Below are 22,633 nucleotides of genomic sequence, written 5' to 3' on the forward strand. Positions count from 1 at the left end.
ACATCTTTAAACATAGCACCAGGCCATGCTTTTGCTTTGCACAGACCATAAATGCCTAATTTTTGAAAGAATTTCAAACATATGTGATAGAAAGACTAACAATTTAGAAAACTATAGTTTTAGAGTACTCTGCAATGCCTTCTTGATGGGTCAATTTCTATAGGGGCCTTTCAATATGACATATCTCCATTCCAACTACAAAGGAGGAAGGAATGTAATCAGCTCTTTGTATGTGGACAAAGTGGACTGGAAAGTAAAGCGAGAAAACATAAGTTTCAGTTTGTGCTCTATATCTTGATGACTTCTGACAAGCCTCTGGGAACTCTAGGTTTATTTGAAAATTACCATAATACCTACCACACTCAATAGTTCAGAGGACTACCTCAATTCACAAAGTACCTCTAATTTAGAGACAGCAAATGAGAGGAAATGGAAGCCGCAATTCATTTTTCTAAGCAGCTGAACCCCTAATATGGCACTGGGGTCGGAAAGAAGTGGGAGAAAATGTCAACCCAGTGATGTCATCCTTCATTTCCTGGCCCTAAGAGTCTCTGGCATCTGGAGGGCTGTCTCAGCACACCTGAAAAAGCCTTGGTACCTGATTTGGCACAAAGGCGCCCTTAAGGCTTTTTTGCTTGTTCAATTTTTAGTAGGTCTTCTAAACCACAGGAGTGCTCACGGTCTGAAGCACAAAAACACACTCGCATCTACTACTGCTCCTCATTCTCGCTACGCACCGCTCGCGCGAAGGTGGAGACAGGGAGTGGTTAAGGTTTTATGAAGCTTGCCAGCCAATGAGTACGCTGCCTCCCTTCCGGTCGGCGATCCGACCAATCCTAGCAGTTCGGTGAAATCTTCGGCTCTACTCGGCTCTATTCGCTGATGCGGGCAGCTCCGGGGGCCGCCACCGCTAGAGAGACGCTTTCCTTTTTAATTTTTTTTCCATGTGTTCACTTCCGGGTCCGGCGCCGATCCGGATGCTCGAGGCAGAAGGATGTTTGACCTCCGGATAAGTGAGGTGCCGCTGTGCATTCATTCCCGACTGCATCGGTGGCGACAGCAGCGGCCCGGGCGGCGACTCTCCGGCCAGCGGCGGCGGTAGGAAGCACTGGCAGTAGTGCTGAGACCTAGTCCGAGCCGGGCCGAGCTGCCTTACCTCCCTCGCTCGTTCCTTCCCCCCTACCTCGCTCGATCCCTCCCTGCGTGGTTTGCTTTCCTCCTCCGGCCGCCGGCGGGTGTGATGTGCCGTCGCAGCTGCCCCCGTCGCCGCTGACTATCGGAGTGGGGACGCCGCCCGCGCCCGGGACCGACCCCGCCACTCGCGGCCGCGCCTCTGAGGTAAAGCCCCCTCCGCGGTGCTTGGCTGGCTGGCCCGGCCCGGTTGCAGGCTCGGCGCGGCCGCGGGTTCCTGCCTCCCGGGTGGGGCTGAGTGGGCTGGGGTCCTGGGCAGGCTGGGGAGGGCTGAGGCGGGGGCGGCGCCGCGGGCGGGGGCGCGGGAAGAGTAGGCGAGGACCCGGGCGGGCGGCGCGGAGGCGCGGGCCGGAGGGGCCGCGGCCGCGGGATGAGGGTGCCGAGGGGGCCGCGGGCGGCGGGGCCGGGCTAGGTGCAAAAGTTGCCCGAGTGGTGCGGCGCGTGCGGAGACGCCTGGGAGGTGGGCGAGCTGGCTTTAGGTGGAGGCTTCTTTTAGAAGGGGTTTTGAGGAGGTGAATGCAGTCCCCGGTGCTGCTGGCGGTGCCCACAGAATTACCTTCGGAATGGGGGCTTTGGATAAGAGGAAGACAAGGATCTGGGGAAGGAGGTGGCAGAGGCCAGCATTCAGTTCGGGGATAAACTTCCCGTGGGGGGGCGGTGTTTGTTTTAAAGGAGGGGGCAGGGATTTACCTATTTGATTGAGCTTTCGACTTAACTCCAAACTTAACCAAGGCATTAGTCAAAAGGCAACAAAATTACTGTTGGTTACTGTTACGGGGCTGGTTTGTTTGTTTTCTCCTCATGCAGGGGAAGAGGCACACAGAAGAGTCGTTTCTGTGGGTCTACATCCCCACATTTGTTGTCAGCAGTGTGGTGATGGAAATGTGTGTGTGTGTGTGTGTGTGTGTGTGTGTGCTTGTGGGGTGGGGGTAGTTAGGCCTGTGTCATGATCATTCCAGTTCTCCCACCTCAGGCTTCAGGAAAGAAGGAAAAGTTAATGGGCGAGAGTCAGTCTGTGTGGGAGACAGCTACTGTTGCTACACTGTGCGAATTAGTTTTAACTCTGTTGTGATGAGTGCCCAGGTTGCTCAGCCAGTGGCCCTCTTTAAGTTGGGTAATAACTTATACTTAAAAATGGAAAATGAAAAACCTGCCTATTTTTGATAAATTAAGAAAATAAGTCATTTACTTCTTTTACTCTTGTAATTATTTCTTGTGATTGTTAGTGACTTGATTAGAGATAGTAAGAGATATTGCAGGGCTGGGGTTGTGGCTCAGTGGTAGAGTGCTCTTCTAGCATGTGCACCATAAAATATAGGTATTGTGTCCATCTACAACTAAAAAAAAAAATTAAAAAAAGAGATGTTCAACTATAAAATGGAATACTTAATGAAATAAACCCCCCTAATTTTAAAGTCATATGTGTTTCTTTGAAGAATATTGAAGTTTCCCATATATAAATACATCGTGGAAGGAAAATATCACACAAATTATTATAAGGATAATTTAGAATTAGAAAGATGTGAGACTGGTAAGAAAACATTTCTTTCTCTCTCTCTCTCTCTCTCTCTCTCACACACACACACACACACACACACACACATCAGATCTGATATGTGACATTCTCAGTAACTTTTTTCTTTGAATGTGCTTAGTATTTTATATTATTTCCAAACTTTGCTCCAGCTGTTTCCTGAGTTCAGATAAATTATCTTCATATTTTTTGTTATGACCTTTATAGTTTGCACAAAAGATGAAAATTATGTTTATAGACATTGGAAGAAGATGTTATAAAATACATTGTGTGGTTTTGGCATGGATACTTAACAGAATGTACAGATACTTTTGCTTTAAGTGAGCTTGCACTTTAGTATATGCATCAGGTAGGAATAGTTTTTATTAGAAGAAGGGAGAGAGATTTGTTTTACTGTTGACATAAATAAAACTTTCTGCAGAGATTTTGAGAGATTATTTTAGCAATGATTTATTTTGTTCATTGACCTGCTATTTATCAGCTTAAACATTTATGAATTATATAATTATTGACATTTTGGTCATCATTCGATTTGTAAGCAATAACAATATATCAACAAAATCTTCAAAATGAAAGTCATTTATTTCTTCAAATGAAGTACTGGGATTAGAATTAAGGAATAATTTAATTCAACCCTCACCTTTACTACATGTAAGAGTGATTGTGTGTGTGTGTGTGTGTGTGTGTGTGTGTGTGAGAGAGAGAGAGAGAGAGAGAGAGAGAGAGAGAGATTTTTGACTGGGGAATTACAATGAATGAATACACTGCATCTGGACCTTAAAATATTTTAAAAGGCAAAATGGGGGGTCGGGGTATTTATTATTTCTTTCATCAGGAGAGCAGCCTGATCATAGGCATGTGATTGGGTGTTATAAGACCTGTTGAGCTGGACATAAGGTTGCTGTACCAGGAGGTCCTGTGGAAGAGGAAGCTATGAAAATAGGTGGAGATCAGGCCATGGAAGTCCAGAATGCCTTGTATTTAAAAATGAGTCAGTTCAAGGCGTGAATGTTTTGTGAATATGTTCTATACTGATAGTAGTTAGGTCAGTAAGGCTATTTAAGTTTAAGGAAAAAAAATATAACAAAATAGTCAACTTGCTATCATTCATGCTACTGGAGGAAAGCAGAAATGTGTATGATCTAAAAAATTATGCATTTTTTTTTACATTTCTTTACTTACATTTGTATATGGGTGTGTCTGGTAATCTGATAATTGGTTCTATGTGAAATAAATCCAGATTGTAAAAATGTGACTCAGAAAGAAATGGGAAGCTCTTCAGTTACTCTCAGTGTCCCCTGTGATCCATCCTGCATTCTCCATGGTGGGAATACACCATTATTCTGTTTTTTGTTTTTTTTCTTTTTCATATACACGCCCCGCCTCCTTCCCGGCCCAGTGATAGCTTAATTTTGAAGGGCTTCCAAAATAGTGTATCAGCTGAATAGAGGGAATACTGAAATATTAACTAGCAAAATATAGGTCATTGGGTAGTTCTAGCACTATTAGTACATTTGAAAGTGAGATTTATTAGGGATAGAATGAAATGTAAAGAATCTCTACAAGAAAACAATAGTTTTCTGTAACAGTGGGATGATAAAATGAGAAACTGCCACAGTTCCAGGTAAACATATATGAGGTTTTTAGTAATCTTAAGTATAAGGTGACCCTAAAATAATTGAACCCCAAACTTAATCATTATCAAAAGAATGGTTAGAAAAATACCACCCTTGCAACACCAGTTTCTGAGTTTATTTAGAGTAAGATTCAGAGGAAGTTCTTTGGATTTTCCCTCTTAGCATTAAAAACGAACTTACATTGTAACTGAATTTGTGTTACCTTAAACTTCTCCGAAAAATAGTAACACCTGTTACAATGTGTTTTAAGCCAGGCTTTGTATTGAGACCATAAATGATACAGTTAAGAGCTCTAAGTTGCATGGTATAATTCCCATTTTTGAGAGTAGGAAGTAGTTTTTTAGAATTGAACCTGTTGAAGACCCAGCTTGGGAGTAGCAGAATGAATATTTGAATTCTCTTTTTCTTTCTTTCTTTCCTCCTGACTTTATATCTTAAACTGGTTTGTTTCTGAAGCAGTTGGTACTTTGTGGTATTACTTGATACTGTTAGTATATCTATTGGTTTGTCACAATATAATTTCTTGGAAGTGATAATTTTGAGGGTATCTGTCTTTTCCTAATTGTAGAGATTCTGTAGTATGGTTCCAGTAACTTAAACTATCTCAGAACATACTCCTATGATTGTCTGTAGAAAAGAACCATACTTGGGATATGTAGAAATCAAATATATATTATCCACTAATGTGAAGTGACTTTGGAGGGCCTCTAACTACTCAGAAAATATGAAAGGAGAGAGATACAGAATGAGAGAGAACGTGTGGAGGGTAAATCATAGTGGAGGCTGCTTTTTATAGTTGGAATCTTAAAGTTGTTCATGTTTGAAGTTCCCTCCTATTATGGGACCTGAGGAGGCCACACACTCATTTGTTCTTTATTAAGAGATTGATTATATTTTCTCCTTCCATTCTTTATCATTTTGGAATTCTTACCAATGAACTTAAAGTGTTTGTGCATTTGGGAGATGAGACATACTTTTTAATCATTTTCTTCTGTAATGATGTATTATATAGTTATAAGTAAATTTAATGAAAATTTATGACTTAATCATGTCCACATTTTTTTATAATTCAATGGAATTAAATAAAATCTCATGATATTATTTTTTAAAAAAATTTAATGCCTTTTTTCCCTCTAGTAATATTAGATTTGAAGCTGAGCTCAAATTTATTGCATTTATTTAGATGACTTAGTGTTATCTGAAAGTATTTTCTTTAGCTGATAGCTACATTTCGGAGTGAGCAGAGGCAGATTATTGAGAGACTGACTCTGCCATTATGTTCTTTTTTTTTTTTTTTTTTTTTTTTGCCATTATGTTCTTTATCAAGATTCGGAAGATTCATATAAAGTGCCAAAAATATGATGCTTTTTACATCTTCCTTCATTTCAGAAGTTGCTGATGTATGTGAATTGTTGGAGGGTTGATTGGTAGGTAGAATAACCAAAGATTCATTCATTATAGGAGAAGGTCTCTTAGCTGAACTCTCTTTAACCCATTCATGAGATTAAATGATACTCTTATTTCTCTCTATAGAATTAACTGATGATGTCACAAGGTGGCGCATGCCTGTAATCCCAGCGAGTTGGGAGGGTGAGGCAGGAGGATATTGAGTTCAAAGCCAACCTCAGCAATTTATTGAAGCCCTGTCTCTAAGTAAAATATATATAAAAAAGGGCTGGGGATGTTGCTCAGTGGTAAGCACCACTGGGTTCAACCCCCCTCGTACCAAAAAACAAAACCAAAACCCAAAAAACTGATTGGAGATTATGCTATATTGAGTGGCAGTAAACTACTCTCTGGGTTTGCTCTTGAAAATTTATCCCCATTAGTTATTATGTATTTATCAAGAATGATTTGTGTTTGTACTCAACAAACTGTTAGTGGCAATTACAATTGATATTATTAAATAGTGTAATGAAACATTGTTCAGGAAACTCTGAAGGCGTAAAGGTGTTTGTATTAGAATCAGTTGGTTGTTTTGAAAACAGGTGAATAGCTAAAATCAACTATAATGAAAATAGGTGAGGGTGACATAATTTTAAATGATTGGGAAAAAGAAAACCAAATAATCTAAAAAGATGCTCCAATAAAATTGCTATTCAAGTGTTTTTAAGATGTCTTTCCATATTTAAGAAATGGAAACTGGAAATCACAGGTGATGTACTATGGGTGTGGATTTTGCAAGAAAAGTAAAACAACTTCCATCCAGTAGATTGGTACTTGAAGAGGAGATCTTGACTCTGTATTATAAGATTACTTTGTGAATGTACCTTATTTTATTTTAGTAGCAATAAAATGTTTTGGGTGTGTAGATTTTTAAAAGACTTCCTTTTAACACTAACATAAGAACTCTTAGTTAATAATTTATTAAAGAAGTGTCTCCAAAAGTATCATCTTTCTTAGTTTACACTCCTAGTTTACACTTAGAGATTTGTTTATTAGTATCTTCTTTTGAAAAAGTAATAGATTCTGTTATTATTGAATCTACCAGAGATTTCTTCCTTAGAGTGAATTATCTGGTTAAGTGATCAGTCTGATTTGCATATATTTTCTAATATGGTCCCTGATCTGATTTCATATGGTATATCAGCTTTTATACAGCATCAGCATTGGGGAAGAGCCTTTTAATAATTCTGATATCTCCTTAACCTAGGCGGGGACTTCTGGGGTAAAATTGGTAGAGGAGATTGTTTTTGAAAGAGAAAATGCCATATCTTTGTTATGTATCAGGACAACTAGAGATCTGTGAAAAGCATGCTGGTATAATAGCTTACAGTAGCTTCCTCCTGATTTGTCTAGCTTAGCCCAAGTGGAAAGGAGAACTCAGAGTTGAAAAAGGAGGTCCAGGATGGGGAAGGAGAGGTATGTGGAACATGCTTTTATCTGGGTTCCACAACACTACAATGGGTGAAATGCAGTAGTTACTAAAATGGAACGTTGAAATAAAGAGGTAGAGTGAGGGTTGAGAGGCTTCAGAGTTGTGGTCTGCCTGTTTTTCTTGGCTCTGCTGTTCTGTCCATTGGATTCTTCCTTAGACTGGCAGCAAGATCCCATTTAGAATCCATTGACCAGAGGAAGGCATAGTGTTTTTCCTCCTATGTCCATCTGTGTCTTTTTTACTATCTCTCTCTCTCTGTTTTTGCAAAAGTGAGGAAATCTTCTGCAGAAGCCTACCAGTATAATTTTTCCCTTTATATTTTATTGACCAGTTATGACAAGGGAGATAGGCTTGTTTCTACTAATCAGCATATATCCCCTGTAATTGGTGATGTTGTCACATTTCCCTGAATTACATGGTAGAGGGAGGATATTTTAAAAATAGTGTGAGAAGGAATAATGTGGGAGAAATGGATGTTAGGTAATCAATAGTGACCATTATATCTATTTGTTTTGAGATTGAAAATAAATAATGCATATGAATGCACTTTGAACTCTAAAGTGTTGTATTGATATAATGGATGAAAGGTAACTGGTAGAAAGCTAATTCTATATTGGTATCTTAAATATGCTCAGGTCTGAATATTTTCAGAGCTAAAAACAGTGCTAGCTTTTTAATAGACTTTGAGTCAATAAAATAGATTATCTAAATTGTAGGATTATACGTTCCCCTCCCTGGAATTCATAAATTATTTTAATTTAAAATAAAAGTTTGTAGATATAAACTTGTTTCATTTTTTTTCAGAGTTGCTATCTGCCCTCCTTGTTGAAAAATTGCCCACATCTTTGATCTCATTAGATTACTTTGTTCTTCATACAAAGTGAGGAACAACAAGTATATTGAGGAAATGAGAGGTTGTCTTCAGATAAATTTGAAATTAAGGAGTCTCAGTAAGATAGGGAAGGATGGTTTTTATCTATTTTGAGAGCCCCAAAATTTAGTAGAGGATTCAGGAGGCATAGGAGGAACACAGAATTTTGGAATTGAGGTGAATCATAGGAAGGTTGAATGAAATGCTCAAGTAACATATTTGGCTATTAGAACTCTTGCATGCTAATTGTTAGTGTAGTGTACTTTCTGATCAAGAAGTGGGAGTCCTTAAAAGTATTCCTGTCTACATTGCAAATTTGCTCAGAATCATGGGTTCCTACGTAAATCAGTTGGCCAACCAATTTTAGTACAGATACCTGTGTTCTCAGGCTTAGAAAATATTGAGCTAGAGCTAGAGCTTTTTTTTTTTCTTTCAAAGAGAAACAAGCAAACAGATTTTCATCTCCCCTCAAGTGGAGAACAACAGTAACAACATAGAGAAACACACACTAAATAATCTCAAATCTAATCTTGGCAATTCATACATTTGAATCAATTGGGGTATAATTTCTTATTTTTCTGATTGTACAGATTGCAGAATCATATTGGTCATACAGTCACCTATATACATACAGCAATCATAATGTCTATTCTGCTGCCAAGATCATTGTAATTTCATGTGTAGCTAATAAAAATAAATAAATAAATAAAAATAAAACTTAAGTAAAAAAAAAAACAAACTCAAATCTGACCTGCTTTAATGAAATGGCAAAAGCAGAATGAGCTAAGACCAATTTTTATATTTTTACTTTAAAGAAAATTATCTTGAACATTCTTTTACCTTCAACATAAGTAAAGGAAAGAAATATACATATATATATATATATATATATATATATATATATATGGATGGTTATAAATATATAGAGTAAATCCATTTTCTGGAAGAATATTTATGTTAATGATAGTATTTATAAATGGGGAGATTTGGGATGATTTGTTGCTTTCAAACTTTTTGTGTCTCCCTGTATTTGGATTTTCAGCTATGCTTATACATTTTTTTCTACTATCAGAAAAAATAATAATGTAGATTTTTTGAGGAAAGAAAATAGATTCTGAGTGGGGTTTTCTACCAAATTACATTATAACATATAATTTGCTTTCACTGAATAATACGTTGAATAAAATGCTCATTTAATGCATTGATACTTTGTAATTTTATTTATTCTGAAAATTGAATTTATTAAAATTATTTACCTTAAAGTTTTAGATTGAAATAGGTTGTGTGATACTTTTGGGTACAAGTGTACTTTATAAAAGTAGTGAATTTCTGAATATTTTGAAATTATAAGTTGTTTTTTTTTTTTTTTCTTTTAAACTTACTTGGTTTTGACTTCAGGTAGTACTCAAAGGAGTGTATTAGAATGTGATATATTAGAGTTAAGATTATATTCAGAATTTCCTTTGGTAAAAGGGAAGTGAAAAAAAATTTTCTCCCCTGACACCCAGTCTATGTCATGTTTATTTTCTATTTCTGTGAAATACTTATTCTAGCAATGAATAATGTACTTTCAAGTAGTAGGCAAATATGTAATGTAATGGAGAAAAACAGATAATTCATGGTATTCTGTTAGTTTTATGATGTGCAAACATATGGCTATGGTATTCTACTTTATTACAAAAGTAGCCTGGCATCATTTTGGAAATGAAACTGGTAGGTATCAGTTGTAGGTGACATTAAAAAAAAAACTGATAAGTAAATGTAAATTTTTATAAAAATTTTATTTTTTACGTTTATTACAAGGATTGGAAAACAGTAAGACTTGTCTCACCCCAAAAATGTAAATCTTAAAGATGTGGAATCTCGTGATACCAATTTTCATTGTAGAAATAGGTAGATTACTTATTGATTTCTTTTTCTGCCATATTAGTGCCAGGACATATTGTAGCTAATATATCTTTATATAATTGAGATTCTGCAAATGTCTGTGATTAATAAAGTATCAAAATATAATAAATTCTTTAAAATTATTTGAATATTTTCTGATCATCATTTAAATGTTGATTAGCTGGAATTTGTATTGTGTATTTGTTTATTATCACATGCTTTGCTATTTATCTTAATAGGTTATTATTAGTGAGGGTTGTGTTCTGAAGACTGAAGAAAAAAATCCTGAGTATTTGGGAATTCGAATATCAAATAAATAAAAATGAACTTTACTATATGGATTAATTTAAAAATTTCCAATCAAAATATGGTGTGTGTGTATGTGTATGTATGTACAGGTATATGTATATACATATATATGCTTGTGACAGCAAGGAATTGAAATCGGCAGTTTTAAAGATAACCGTTGCAGTCTTGTGTATGGGCTTGGGAATGCCAACACTTTCTTAGTAGAAGAGAAAAGAGAAAGGTTTGAGAGACAGTGGAACCTACTCATGCTAATTTATATTTGAATCTGGGGATAGGGCCAGCACATTGGTAAACTTTAAGATTTCTGGAAATTATTACAGTTTACTGCAGGGTTGAAAATTACTGATTACTGATTTCTTCTTCTCTCTATATACAACTTGTAGCTATTTTTTCTTTCTTTTAAAAAAGACTTCCTTTTATTTTTAAGCTATCTTTAAAAACTGGGATGAGGTGTAAAGGTGACAGAAAAAATGCATGTAGTAGCTAGAGGACTAGGGTAAGAAGTGACATTTCTCATAGTTATTTATTTATTTGTTTTTTTAACTTTGCATCCTTAGTGAGGCTGCTATTTTCATTGTACATTATCAATTTTTGGTAGGCATAGTTTGACCATTTCTAAGGTTTGGAAAGTTTGCTAAAAGGAAATTTTTTTAAGAATAAATCAAGGCATTGGGCTGGGGATGTGGCTCAAGCGGTAACGTGGTGGCCTGGCATGCGTGGAGCACTGGGTTTGATCCTCAGCACCACATAAAAATAAAATAACGATGTTGTGTCCACTGAAAAACTAAAAAATAAGTATGAAAAAGTTCTCTCTCTTTAAAAAAAATAAATAAATCAAGGCATCAATTCGGTGCCCCTGGAAATCTTGAGACCTAAGTAATAAAAACTTATCTTTAAAGTTACTCTAAATTACAAGGAAGCAATAATTTTTTGCTAATTAAAAGTTATTTATTTTAAGCTCTGTATCATATTTAGTGATTCAGTTGAATTTTGTTTTTCATGAAACATCAGGACAGAGGAAACTTTAATGGTTATTTACTAGAACTGCACTTCTGCTTTCCTTTTTTTTATACCATTGTTGATGAGGACCTGTCTCTTTTTTTCTTCAGTGAAAATATTTTACTTCAGAGATAGTATATTGTGTTGCTTATTGTATATTGTCTATATTATGTATAGTCAGTAAATGTATACATATAAATACACCATGATAATAGAGTTTTGTAGGTTTATTTTGACATTTATGACAAATCGAGATCCTTTTTGTGACTCATTTGGTGCTGTTTCCTGGGTCAGGAACATCCCTACCAATTATAGCCATTTTATGATTAATTCAATATGTTCAATTCAACTTAAGAAATATTTTTTGAATTTGGAAGTTCTACAGATTGCAAGGGTTAGCTTTCTGAAAGTTTCCTGAGAAGAAACTTGTGGTTTATAAATTTAACTTTATGTAAGATTTAGAGAACATGTTATTAATGAACCTGTGGAAAACTTTTAGATTATTTTGGGTTTACCAAAACAGCACAATAAAATCAGCACATGATAAAAATAATAAGTTCTATTCTACAGGACCATAATTTCTTATTAATAATCCTAGCATCCAGATTTTTTGGTATACTTGACACAAATCAATTTTTTTCCATGAAATCTATTCTGAACTGTTGTCTTGCTTTCATGTATTTGTAGGTTTTACTGCAAAAATACCAAATTTTGATTATAATGCATTGTCCCAGACTTCTCTGTTTCATCCCAGCCTTCACTGAGTATATACGCATATTACCATCTATCAAAAATCCCCAGACTTTCTGAATTCCAAGACATGTTTGACTGTAAAAACTTTGGGAAACTGTGTACTTGCATTAATTTGCATATACCCCTCAATAGAAACTACTTAGCATCTTACTTCTCTGTGACAATTTTAATAAGATGCTAGTAATTTTGTTTGTTTTCTTGTAATTATATACATATCAAGAGGCATTTTACTTTAATCTGTGTTAGTTTCTTTAACAGTTATTGAAAGCTTTTCCATTTCTTTCCTGACATTAAGTTGTTAGCACTGAATTTGTGGGCCCCACTGTGATCTCAGAAGCACAGTGTAATTAGGATGTTTAAGATGGAAAATGTTTCAGGTAATTTTGGCATAACTGAGTATTCTTCAAATGCTGTCTTTAGTCCTTCAGTTACATAATTTTCTCTGTGTACATGCTACAGCACCTGCAGGGAACTCCACCCCTTGACCCCCCCCCCCCCCCCCCCGCCCCCTGCCTTTTTAAAACATATCTTGGCTCCCCCCCCCTTTTTTTAATAACAGAAAGAAGCAGGGGCGTGGTTGTAATGCTTCTGTTTTAGTTTCTGTGAACTTCCTTATTTTGTTTTTAAGACTTCATTGCAAAAATCTTTACACCTATTCTTCTGGCTTTTTTTTTTTTTTTTCCATTTTAAGCTTTTAGTTTCTATTTGCTTTCCAATATGTTCCACCCCTGCCCCCACCCTTTTCTCTCCTTCTCTACCCCAATTAGTATTGCTCAAGAAAAGAAACTTCAAATTATGGTATTCTGTATCAGAAAAATTTCCAGTTTGTTGGAAAGGTAACAGAAATAAGTCTGCCCTGAAATTCTATTTAGTGCATATTATACTTATGGCTGGTTTAAACCATATGATTAATGTCAGGGATTGTGCTTGTCTTGTTTGCTATTTGTATTTCCTGTGTTTAGCATATGGTAGGCCTTCAATGGTCATGTATTTGTTGGATGAATGGATTAATTATTTCATCTTTTTTATTACGGGAATTTAAATATGGAAGAACTTTGATTAAATGCCTCCTGAGGCACCAAGTTCCTTCCAAACCAGTTTAGTTTGCATTGTCACAATTGTATGAGACAGATCTCAAGCAAGTAAATTGACCCCAATTTAAAAGAAATAATAAATACAAGAATCTGACTTATGATATTTAGGCTTAAAAGTAGAAACATTTTTATAGACAAATGTTAAATGACAGAAGTTGAAATTAAATGCATATTGGCTAGCCAGAAAATCTAGTTAAAGGAAATATTCATTTTTTTGAGCAATTCCATTAATAATGATTTTGTTTTTAAGATTTTTATATTAGCTTTTTTCTTAGTTCTGCTTTTAAGTTTACATACACTAAAATTCACTCTTCCCATAATCCATATACAAAACAGCTCCATCACCATTCCCCTGAATTCTCTTAGGCTTTGTAGTCAAATCCTACTCCTACTCCTACTCCTACTCCTACTCCTAGTTCCTAAAGACCACTGATCTGTTTTTCTTCCTATAATTTTGTCTCTGCCAGAAATAAGTCTGCCTTGAAATTCTGCTTAGTGCATAGTATACTTATGGCTAGTTTAAACCATATGATTAATGTCAAGGTGTGTAGCCATATGAATCTGACTTCTTTTAAATAATGTAAAACTTTTGAGATTCATCCATATTATGCATATGGATGAATCAGTCTCTTTATTGTTGAGTAATATTCCATTGTGTGGATGTATCTCAGAATGTTTTTCCCATCACTGTTTAAGCACTTGTTTCCAGTTTGTAGTGATTCCAAATAAAACTACCATAAACATTTGTGTGTAGGTTTTGGTGAGCTTAAGTTTTCATTTCTCTTGGATAAATTCCTAGAATTGGAGTTGTTGGGGCATATGTCAAGTGGTTTTTTAACTCTGAGAGTTTGTTAGGCTGTATACTTGCAATATCATGACAATAACATAATTGTAAATATAATATTTTTATTGGTGTAGATTTGTTAGAGAATGACTTAGGGGAGCCTCATTTTTCAGTGAATGCAATCCTCAGTATATATTGAGCTGTTCTTTCTTGTTCAAGTAATATAGCTATGATCTCCATGGAAAAAACTATGCTGTTAACCCTAGGGAGGTTTGAGGTACCTCTGGATTCATTCTCTGTCTCTGTCTTCAGGCTATCACACTTTAGAGAAATATTTTCTTGATTTAGGCTGGGCAGAAGGAAATCTTATCTCTGAAGAAGCAGTTGTACTTTCTATTTGTTTCTGTCACTTGTTGCACATTTCATTCTAGAATTTTATAGTTGTTAACTTGATTGTAATTGAAAATCTTTTATACTAAGTCTATTCTGTGATGAGAACTGACAATATTAGCTTTGTAATTAAAGTACCTAAACATGAATACCCTTCTACGAACCTTGTAAATTTGTGACCTTTGCCTATACTGGGATAGTATTTGTAGTTATATATTATAAGTGAGCTTAGTTAGGCATAAGTTATAATGCTGTAAGGTGTTTTTCAACAGAACCATACTTAAAACAATGAATTATGTATTGATTGGTTTATGAAAATCCTGTGACCAAAGAGGCTGGCAGGAACCTAAACTTGTATTTTTCCTAGGAGCAGTGGTTCAGTGTTTGATTTTTCTATTTGTAATGCCTTTATAGAAGATAACTACTGTGAGTCAGCTGTTTTTGATCAGCTGAGGAACAGAAGAATATCATTTTTAATTTACCTAAAAGTGTACTTCAAAGGTTGTGGGTCAGTAAGAGTCTTGATGAGATTTTTTTTGATGAGAGTCTCCTGCCCCAAACCAGGGATTGAACATAGGGGTGTTTAACCACTGAGCCAAATCCACAGTCCTTTTAATTTTTAATTTTTTATTTTGTGATGGTCTTGTGAAGTTTCTTACGGTCTCACTAAGTTGCTGAGGCTGGCTTTTAACTTATGGTCCTCCTGCTTCAATCTTCCGAGCTGCTGGGATTATAGGCATGTGCCACTGCACCCAGCTAGATGAGATCTCTTTGAGGGCAAGTTCACTGCTGTATTTCTACCAAATATGCCTATTTCTAGTGCATGGTTAATACTCAGTAAATATTTGTATTTAGTGAATGAAAGTTATGCCCCCAAATGATCATGATTTTCCCTGGTGGCTTTCAGCTTATATTTATTATTATTATTATTATTAGTAGTAGTAGTAGTAGTACTGGGGATTGAACCTTGGGCTTTGCCCATGCTAGGAAGGTACTTTACCACTGAGCTACGTCCCAGTCCTTTAAAAAAATATTTTGAGACAGAATCTTGCTAAATTGCCCAGGTTAATCTGAAACTTGTTATGCTCTTGCTTCAGACTCCCATGTAGCTGGGATAACAGGCATGCACCACCATACAAGTTTTTTTTTTTTTTTTTTTTAAATCATTGCTGTGATTAGGGTTTGCAGTCCAGTTGTGATTATAGACAGTGAGATGATTTGCTCATATCAGTTGGTTTGGTGAATATTTTAATATTACAAATTTGGGGCTTGATTATTCCTGTCAGCCTTCTTCTTTATTTTTATTTTTTATTTTTGTACTGGAGATTGAACCCAGGGGTACTTTCCCTTTTTATTTTTTGTTTTGAGACAGGGTCATGCTAAGTTTCTTAGGGCATTGTTAAGTTGCCCAGGCTGGCTTTGAACTTGGGATCCTCTGCCTCAGCCTCCCAAGCCACGCCTCTGGGATTATAGGCATGCACCATTGAGTCTGGCTGATTCTTGTCATTCTTAAGGGGGCAGGAGGTGAAGGTGATCTGTGTTTCTCTAGGTGAACATATAATAAATACTTAGGATCCTGGCATTCTTACACTAAGTATTCTGTCTCTTTCCATCTCTTGAGACACATGAACTGTGATACAGGTATGAGTGTATAAATTGTCACTTATGAAATTGAAAATAGAAGACACAAAAGACATTTTGAAGACTTATGAAACAATCATTTTCTAGTATATTAATTGGCTTTCTCTTACTGTAATGAAATATCTGAGGCTGGGTACTTTTATAAAGAAGAGATGTTTATTTAGCTTACAGTTCTGGAAGTTCAATTGCATGGTGTCAACAGGAGCTTGGCCTTGATGAGGACTTCGTGGCTGATGACAGCATGGGATACACATATGTGAAAGGGAAAGGTCACATAGTGAGCCAAGAAGTCACTCTCCTCAGAACTAACTTGACCTTTTCCAACCCCTAATGACCTAAAGACCTTCTTACTCAGACTTATCTCTTAAAGTCCTCTGAACATTTTCACACTGGGCATCAAAATTCTAACACATACATCCCCTGGGGGGCACACTTAAACCATAACTAAATCTTAGCACTTAAACCATACCTAACCTTTCTAGTTACTAGAAATAATCAGACCTGGATAATTAGAATAATAATTTCATTAGACTTACAGTAATATTTATATTTATTGAGGAAATTTAGGTTTTAATAAAGTTTCTCATTGAAAAATAACCTTAATTGTAACTGACTAGCAGTATGTTTTGATACTCCTACATTTTATAGTAGCTCTAACCATGGAACCATGTTTTGACCCAAACCTATAGAAATGTATTTTGCATTGTGACCAGTGATACACATACCTTCATTTAAAGAACTGAAAATCCCATTAAACATGACTTATCTTTATTACATACGTGTACTGTTTTCTTTTCTATTAGATACTGTGTCATTTAAAAAACCGTTGCTTAGGACCCATTAAATTGTTTTAATGAGTTCTGATCCAGTTTGGAGAATACTAATAGAATTGGGTGTTAAAAATTTAAAGGCTAGAAATTTCTGGATCTTGATAGGAATGTACAGGGACATTGCTGGCATTCAGTTTCAAAAATATAAACTGTTGTAGATGATAGTTACTAAATCTTTCTGAGATAAAGAAAGCTTTTGTAGTATGTAATTACAGAAATTGATCTTTATTTTGACATTACAGTTAATGATTTAGCTTTTAAAAATAAGTGTTTATTCTTTTCTTAGACAACCACAGTTGAGCTAATGCCAGAAACCAGTAACTGGGACACTTGCTGCTAATAGAAGCATGTGATGTAAGGGCTAGCCATCACATCACAAATATCCTTACTCATCTAAATTTTGGAGAAGCCTGAAGACATGTATTGTAATATAATTTTTATGAGACTGAATAAAGCATTTGACATACTGAATGAGACATTTTATGTACTAAATATGGAGTTTTTCATTTGAGATAATAAAACTGAGGGGAATCAACACTGTGACGAGTAACGTTTGAATGTAAAATTTGATTGTTAAAATTTTATTTGTTGCAATTTTGCATCTGCAAAGAATATTGAATAATATGCTAAACATGAAGTTACCGGTAGAAAATTTTTATGCTTAATATGCAGGTGCATGTCACAGTTTTCTATTTATTCCAACAGTATTTTGGAAGCTAGGTCTTGGTGTTTTTCTTATGAGGTAGAACATACTAGACTGACTTACCTGGATGTAGATTTTTACTATACTAGTTTCAGCCTTAAGGAGATCATTTGGCTCTGTAAAGTCCTAAATTATTGGATCATGCAGATTAGAGAATCTGATTTTCTGTTTTCTGTTTTGAAGATTCATCAGTGGTCATCAAATTAGAAGTATGCCAGTGGCCCACATTTCTCCTCATATAATCAGATTATGTCTAATGTTTTCTGTATATAGAAGCACATATTTTATCTTTATTAGTGGATGTTGCTATATCGAAATTGAAATTATTTATGAAAGCGAAGTAATTGATTTCATATTTGTTAATTTATTCTTGAGGATAATTCCTTTTGATGAATTCCCTGTCTTTTTAATATAGATACTTAAATGTCAGAATAATTTTAGAATTGAACATGTTACATATTTTATTACTATTTATGCACAGTTTGTAGCTTAATGCACATTAACTAAATACATGTTTATTATCTTTAATAGTAGAAGGATTAAGATTTCAATTAAAGAGACAAAAATCTCTACAAATTAAAATATTATTAAGCAGTATAAATAATCATTTAAATTATGTTAAAATAAATTGTAAGCAAGGCATGGTTCTGTGAAACTTCTTTCAATAATTTTTATTTCTATGGATACCTGAGTTTCAAGCTTTTTTAGAAAAAAAATTTCTTTGTAATTTTTGAATTGAAAGCTTCTTTGAAGCAGATATTAGTTTGTATTATTGATTGCATCTGCAGATATCATATAATAGTAGGATTCTTTATTAGTCTTTTTAACAGGTCTTTTTAGTGGAATTTAAATAAACCCTCTGAATTTTATATCCAGTTGATTTCTTTTTTTTTTTTTTTAAACAAGAGGATTTCTCTTTTTTTATATTCATTTTTTAGTTTTAGGTGGGCATAATATCTTTATTTTATTTTTATGTGGTCTGAGGATTGAACCCAGTGCCTCATGCATGGTAGGCAAGCACTCTACCACTGAACCACAACCCTAGCCCTATATTCAATTGTATTCTATTTTTGTTTGACCACTAGAAAGTACATAAATAAATATGTTTTGTCTGGATACCAAACTTCATAGTATATAATGAGATCATTTTACTTATAACATTATTTTACTTCCTTCCTTATTTCTTAAATCTGTTTTTTAGTTCTTTATTTGGTATGTTTATTTTATGTGGCTCTAAAAACTTCTTTTTAAAAAATAAGGTTGGATGTTAAACAAATAAATACAAATGTTACCTAGTTGTAAGGACAGATTTTTTTTCTAAGAATGTATTATTTATTCATTTATTTATTGTCAGGCTGGATCAAACCCGGGGCTTTGTGCATGATAGGCAAGTACTTTACCACTGAGCTATATTTCTAGCTGTAATTCTAAGAATGTATTTATAACGCAATTTAGTGAGAAAATAACAGTGTACTTTTCAGTTATTCTTAACTTTCTTAGGATCATGAAATCTTTTTTTTTTTTTTTTTTTTTTTTTATACTGGGCATTGAATCCAGGAGTGCTTTATCATTCAGCTACATCTACAGCACTTTTAATTTTTTGAGACAGGTTCTCATTAATTTTTTTAAGGCCTTCCTAAATTGCTGTGGCTGGTCTCAAACTTGCAATCTTTCTGCCTCAGCCTCCTGAGTTGCTGGGATTACAGGCCTATTTGCCATTGTGCTGGAAGGATTATGATATCTTCTGAAACCTGTGGATCTATTTTGAAAATGCCCAGGGTTGGATAGGGGGTCATGTTAGGTTAAGAATTCCACAATTGTCCCCACTATGGCTGGACTCTTTTTTTTTGGAACTGGGTTTGAACTCAGGGGCACTCAAACACTGAGCCACATCTCTAGCCCTATTTTGTGTTTTATTTAGAGACAGGATCTCACTGAGTTGCTGAGCACTTCACCATTGCTGTGGCTGGCTTTGAATTTGCGATCCTCCTGTCTCAGCCTCCCAGGTCTCTGGGATTATAGGTGTGCGCCACTGCGCCAGGCTGAACCTTATTTTTTATTCCAAATAAGTAAACAAAAATAAAAACACAAACTGATTTGTAGAGGTAATATTTTACTGTTTAGTCATTTGAAGTATCGTGTTTTGACAATATTTTAAAGGTATTTTTTAGGATTAATTTACCTGTTGATAGTAGAATTAATATACTTAAATTAATACCTATATATGGAAGAAATGAAAATAATACAGAAGAATATATGAATAATAGTCTCGCCTCATATCTCCAATATTTTATTTATTTCAGTATATATAACCGGTTTTAATAATTTGTTTAAAATACTTAGGGTGGTTATTTCCATAATTCTGAATCATGTGCTCTCTTTTCTCTTTGATAATATGTTAAATCTAACATTATCTTTTAATTATCTTAAATCAGTTATCTTTTTTAATGATGAGATTTTTAGCTCACATTCTCCCATTTTGTATTTTGTCTTTAAATGTTTGGGCAGTTACTTTCCTTTTAACACTTTAACTAGTGTTCTTTTATCTGTTTCTGGTTCCAGTAAGTTTTTACATTTTCTCTTAACTTGGTACTATGCAAGATAGAGATATTCTTGTCCTATCCTTCCTATACCTTATCTTTGTCCTATTAACAGCTAAACTTCTGTTATTTGTACTGTTATTGTTACACTGTTATGATGGGCAAAATTTATATTCTTTTCTAGGACATTTATCTTGCCTTTTTTTTTTTTTGATAAGATTTATTTTGAAAGTTGAAAACCAGTTATCTGTGCTTACACTACTACAGTTAGCTTTTGGAACCAAGTAGTACATAACGCTAGGTTTACTTTTCTTTCCCACTTAGAATTCTGTAGCCCCTTTTTGTCCCTGCTCAGGAGAATTTTCTTTAATGATTTTTCTTTGCTTAAGAGAACTAGAGCAGGATACAAAGTTTGGTATTTGAGTATGAGAAAAGATGATGTTTTACCTTGAATAAGACTCAGTCTTAGAGGAACCATGTTGGAAAAGCCTATGTGACAGGAACTTTAGGAAATGGTGAGAAAATGTAGGCAACCTGTGACAATTGGGGCCCTCAGTTACACAATGCAAGGTCATGAATTCTTTCCACAATCTGAAGGAGATTGGAGGAGGGTATTTTCCCACTTGAGCCACCTAAGGAGAATGAGCTCTAGCCAGTACCTTGACTACAGCCTGAGCAGATGACTCAGCTAATCTGTGTCCAGGTTTCTCATCTGTGGAGACTATGAGATAATAAATATGTATTGTTTCAAATTTCTGAGTTTGTAGTAATTTGTTACACAGCACTGGAACTGATAAATTTGTTAATATTCAAGTATATTACATTCTTTGGCATAGTTGTTTTTGTGTAAAAAACATAACACTTTCCCATCTAATTTGATAACAAGCCACACTTCACTATGCTTTAAGATCATGATAGTCAAAAAGTCCACTTTTCTTTTCTGGTTTTGACATGATGAGTTTGCATTGGTAATAAAATAAATACAGTGTAATGATATGGCAATATGTGTGGCACTGTAAACACTGTCAAATTTAACTGTGCCACTGCAGTTTATGGTGCTCTGAGCAGCCGTGTGAGGTGATAAGAGCACCACATAGGGTTTGTCGTAACTACTCAGTTCTGCTCTTGGATGAAAACAGTCATAACTACACATAAAATGTATCAGCAAGGCTTCATTTCTATGTAGCTTTATTGATGAACACTAACATTTAAATGTCTTTTTAAAATATTTATTCTTTAATTGGACACAGTAGTTTTATTTTATTTATTTTTATGTGGTGCTGAGGATCGAACCAAGGGCCTCAAACGTGCTACATGAGCACTCTACTGCTGAGCCACAACCCCAGCTCAAATATCTTATGATTTTCACATGTCACAAAATGTTATTACCTTAGTTTGAATGCTGTACAAGAAGAGGAATGAGGAGTGAGCCTACAGGCTATAGTTTGCTGACCTCTGTTATGTACAGACATGAAGTAATACTGTTTGATAGATACTGTGATAGATAAAGTACTAGCACAGTTTGAGATTCATCATAAAAAATGGTTTAATTAAAATCTAATTTGTTAAAAATATTTTTTAAAATAAAAATACCTATTACTAGTTTATGAATAGTTAGGTGAATGTGCTGAACTGAATGGAGTAAAATTGGAAATGACTTAAATTTCTCACTAACCACTATTGTCATATATATTCTTTGATTTTTCTCCCTTCCCTACCCATGAATGATATCCTAGTCAAATTCCATTGATTTTTTGCCATGTATATTTATAAGAATAGTTCAGCTTTGGCAGTGGACTCATTTTCAGGCATTAAGATGACTTTTTTCATTTTTGAAATTCAATTTTAAGGTAATCATTTCTTCCTGCCTTTTTCTCACTACTTCCCGGTTTCACAGTTGACCCTGGGCCCTGGGCCCTTTTTTAGGAAAGAGAATTAGGGGCTGTTTCTTGACTTTTTACCCAACTCATTATGCTGCCCCTTGTTCATGTTGTGTAGATAGGGTAGGGTATCAAAGGGAAGGGCCACATATCCTTCATTTTTTCAATAGGCTCTTAAATGCTATTTCTATTGTTGGGCAGTTTTGGTTCTTCAGAGGCTTTTATGGGCCTCTATGTAAAACCAACCAACCTACAAGTATATCTACATATTACTGTATGCATACACAAGCATTACAAAAAAGGTCTGTAGTATATATACCAAACTGAAAGTATGCTTATCTCTGAGAAGGGGTGAATTGAGAGACATGGGTGTGGGCATCCCAAGGAATATTTTTTTTTGCGGGGGGGGGGGTGATGATGAGTGCTGGGGATTGAACTCAGGGGCACTAGATCACTGAGCCACATCCCCAGCCCTATTTTGTATCTTACTTAGAGACAGGATCTCACTGAGTTGCTTAGCACCTCACTTTTGTTGAGACTGGCTTTAAACTCGCAATCCTCCTGTCTTAGCCTCCTAGCTGCTGGGATTATAGGCATGTGTCACTGCTCCTGGCCCCAAGGAATATTTTTGCTTCATTTGTGTTATTTGATTTTCTGTTACATGAGAATGTGCCTTTGAAAATTTAATTAATTCAACATATATGAAAAGCTA

At 35.2% G+C, this 22,633-nt stretch overlaps 1 protein-coding gene across 8 annotated transcripts in view; it reads left to right on the forward strand.

Annotated features, from left to right (window-relative positions):
* The first annotated feature begins 898 nt into the window (after positions 1–898).
* Csnk1g3 (casein kinase 1 gamma 3) overlaps positions 899–22,633 on the forward strand; it is a 115,243-nt gene continuing 93,508 nt past the window's right edge. For all 8 annotated transcript variants that reach the window (XM_076856682.1, XM_076856684.1, XM_076856686.1 and 5 more), the window contains exon 1: positions 899–1,338. The gene's annotated coding sequence lies outside the window, so the exon portion shown is untranslated. The remainder of the gene's footprint in view (positions 1,339–22,633) is intronic.

This window comes from Callospermophilus lateralis, chromosome 5 (assembly GCF_048772815.1).
Source record: "Callospermophilus lateralis isolate mCalLat2 chromosome 5, mCalLat2.hap1, whole genome shotgun sequence".
Taxonomy (NCBI): Eukaryota; Metazoa; Chordata; class Mammalia; order Rodentia; family Sciuridae; genus Callospermophilus; species Callospermophilus lateralis.